Source organism: Formica exsecta, unplaced genomic scaffold (genome assembly GCF_003651465.1).
Source record: "Formica exsecta isolate Colony F162 unplaced genomic scaffold, ASM365146v1 scaffold355, whole genome shotgun sequence".
In the NCBI taxonomy this organism is placed as follows: Eukaryota; Metazoa; Arthropoda; class Insecta; order Hymenoptera; family Formicidae; genus Formica; species Formica exsecta.
Genome location: NW_021850798.1, coordinates 70,590 through 74,682, shown reverse-complemented (window position 1 = coordinate 74,682; position 4,093 = coordinate 70,590).

Below are 4,093 nucleotides of genomic sequence, written 5' to 3'. Positions count from 1 at the left end.
ATATATATATATATATATCAATAATATATTTTATTTAAGTATGTGATGTGAATTGGACTCAATATGAATTTGAATTATCACCGCGAATTTATATGACAATAAACGATTATTACATCATTAATATTTTTTATTGGTTGAAAGCATTTGATCCGGCCGCTAATAACTTTTAGACTATTTATTAATAATAATCTTACACACACATAAAGCACACATACACAATACCGGAATTCTCTTAATAGCATAAGTTCGAATTATACCAAAAATCCATGGTGTATTTACGACATCACATGTATATTTGCAAGATCTTAGCGACTATATAGGTCTCTTCTTGTGTAATCAAATTTCTACCACTTCTCTCTCTCGACTTATATTCGATAAACTTAATCTATCAGTTGAACAGAATAAGATAATATTTGGCTTTCGTGTGTATATATACAAAAAGTTTAAAACAGTTTTGTATTGTGTACTGCAAAGAAAGTCAAGCCCTTCAATATTATCTAGATAATTTACATATATAGTAATGGGCGTTCAAATCTTATTTTTGAAAATTTTCAAATAATTCATCATATATAAAGATTCGAATTGCTTTGAACGTTATTTGAAAACATAAATTCTTGAAAGTCTTAAAAATTGGTCTCGAAAATGTTGAAAGTTTTGAATATACTAGAATATCTTTTTTTATACATATTTATATATATGTTATCTAAATGTACTCAATATATATATCTAAAATGTATAAGATGAAAATACAATTATATCATATACATTTGTATATGAAAGATAGTATAGATTGAAACAATAACGTGTGTCATAAAGGAAAAAATGTATTTATAAAAACAGTATCTTTACTGGTATTATTGAATCTATTTTTCTTATTAATAATTGGACACATTAATTTCTTCTATATTAATAATTAGATCTGCTTTACAGAATTTTTTTTATGTGGCGTTGACATAGATCAATATCAAATATTATTGCTAATTTTGATATGCATATAGAGAGAAAAAAGAAAAATTTTTCAATGCTCTAAAGGATATTCTATAATTTCTATTTATATAAAAGTTTCTGTAATATAAATTTATAAAACGCTAATTAAACTAAACAATTATTTATAAAGTTTCCCTTATAATTGAAAAATACATTCATCAAACATTCAACAGTCTCTCGGATAATAATTTGAATTTTCATATTGTATTCAATACTATATTGTAACAATAGTGTTAATTTCTAAGACTCAAAATTTTCAAATTTTTAAGACTCAACATTTTTAAGAACTTCTTGCTTTCGAGTAATATTCGAAATGATTCAAGATTTTCTTAATATATATTTGAAGTGAATCGATGTATTTAAATCCATTGTTAACTATATCGCTTGTTATTGATACTGTGTACATAGATTGTACAGAAAGAAAAGTATATTTAAGAGAGTATGTATTTGTGTAAGAAAAAAAAATATATATATATATTTATGAATGCGCAAAGCCGCAAGTGACTTAGCATAGATATATAAATAAGCGATGGTAATAACAATAACAATGGTAAATAACAACAATAACACAACAATAATTTAGTAACTCCTTGGTGTTCAATTGTACTTATGTGATGTAATAAATGTTTATAGTATCCATGAGAACATTATCAAATTTTTGATATTGTGGTCGATGGTAGAAGGAGGAGACAGGGAGAGGGCAGAACACACACACGCACACCTCTATAATTTTTCTAATTTTAATAATTTTTTTATAATTCTATGAGAGAGAGCGTACGTATCGAGAATAATGTATTGCATATGATACTCTTTAAAGCTGTAAAAGAGAGAGAGAAATTGCAATTCACTCTAATTTTTAATTATTTAGCTACGAATTCTACATATAGTTGTCTAGAGCCAGGATTGAAAACTTTCTGCAGTAATAGCAAGTAAAATTTAAAATAATTCATGGTATCTACTCGCTGGAAAAACCTAGAAAATCTGGAATTCTCAGCGATTTTGTTTTTACTTTGAAAAATCAGGGAATTCTCATGGAATTTTATTGGAACTCGGGAAATTTTTTCCGAAATTCTCTCTTTAAACATTTTGTTTTTATATTGCAAGCATCGGCAATTTAATTGGCCAATGATTGTGAATTATATGTTTCAAATATATTAGAAATATATATCTTTCTCTTTGATTATATGTTCATTGTCATAGCAAAAAATACTGAATACACAATACTGACTACATATTTTTTGTAATTCTTACAATTAATGATGGAAAATGAAAATATTATGCAAATGAAAAATGCTTATCTTACAAAAGTCATTCAGTTCTTTTCAGTATATTTTTAAACTTAATATTTAAAATTTGAACAGTTTATTTTTCCTTTGTATGAGTGAAAAGCATTAGAAAATGCACACAAAAAACTTATTTTAAAAAGTTCCATCTAAAAATTCTCTAATTTTACTTGGAATTTTAAATAAATTACCTGAAAAATCAGGGAATTTTTTTTTTTGATAAGACAAGCTTTGGATAGACACTCTGTATATAATTAAATGTATATATTAATGGTTGATTTGTATTTTTTGCTGTTAATTTATAATATATTGTCATTTAATATTATGTTTAATACGGAAATGAAAGAAATTTGTACGATACGGCGCAATTGTGTGTATTACTTTTAGGGAAATGATTGGAGATTTAAAAAAAAAATTATTATATATGCTGCATTCACAAACATTTTTTTAAAATGCAAAGCGACTGTTCATTATTGCTTTGAAATAATACCCACATTCAGTAAATATGTATGGTGAATGTAATTTCCTCCTTTTTTTTTGAAATACTGTTCTTTCGTCTTTTCTGAGATTCCGATAACTGTTTGATTCGATTTTTTGTGCCTCTCACGCGCTGTTGTTCGAACAAGACAAACTTGAACCACATAATCAGCTGTTCTCTTTTGTGCATTGAAAAACATTAGAGTTGTATTTATCTGCAAGCGCATCAAAAATGCTATAGTAGACTCACTTTATTTTATTTTGAAATCATCAGAATCAAGCTCGCTTGCAATTCTGAAATTTTAACTTCCACTCTATTTTAATAACACATGCGCAAAATAGTCGAAATGTCGTTGCGCATTCCATCTTTTATTCGCCTTCTCGCTTTACGCATGATCACATGGTCACATGGTCACATGGTAAATGTGCGGTGGGGGAATAGCGTGAGAAAGGGGAAATTTCAATCTACAATGGAACAGCTGGTCCAGAATAGCGTATCATTCAGGATAGCGAAGAACACAAGAATAACGGGATCCTACTCTATAGTTATACATTGAGGATCCCGCAAGTTCAAGGGCTTTCAATAAATCGCATTGTTACCGCAAAATATGGGTAAATGTCGCAATTTTATCGATTTAAATAAAACATATATTGAACACTCATATGTGATGAAAAAATAAAAAATTGTTTTTTCAAATATTGGAAAACTGCTATAAAACAATAGTGGGCTTAATAAATTTAATCGCATGAAATGCATAGTCGCATTGAAATCTTAATAAACAATGGATTAATTAAATAATATAAATAATTATTTTATAAAGTTGACAAAAAAAGGGAATAAAATATTTTTATAGATATTATATGTGTATACAGTTATCGTAAAAAAATTATTTCTCTTATATAAAATAGTTATAATTAATAACAAATTAATTTTTTATTGTTGTATTAAATACTGTACAAGAGGTATTTTTTTTTTTCTAACTTGATCATTTAAAATATTTTTGTTATTAATTCTATAAAAAGCATTAATGAAAAAGAAATTATTGATATAAATGATTGATATCATTATATATAAAAAAGTTGTACAATTATAAATTATTATCATAAGTTATTCAATTCATTTTCGCATTTTGCAACACAGTGTGTATAGAACCTACAATGAAAAAATGTTATCCATTTAAAAAATATATAATAATAACATGATCTTTGCATTGCATAAAGAATGACTTTAACAATTAAATTTTAAGGAGATAATTTTCAGGATGAGAAACGTTTTGTATGTCATTATTTAATAATTAATATATTTAATTTTATATATAATTTATTTATCATATCAATTATTTATT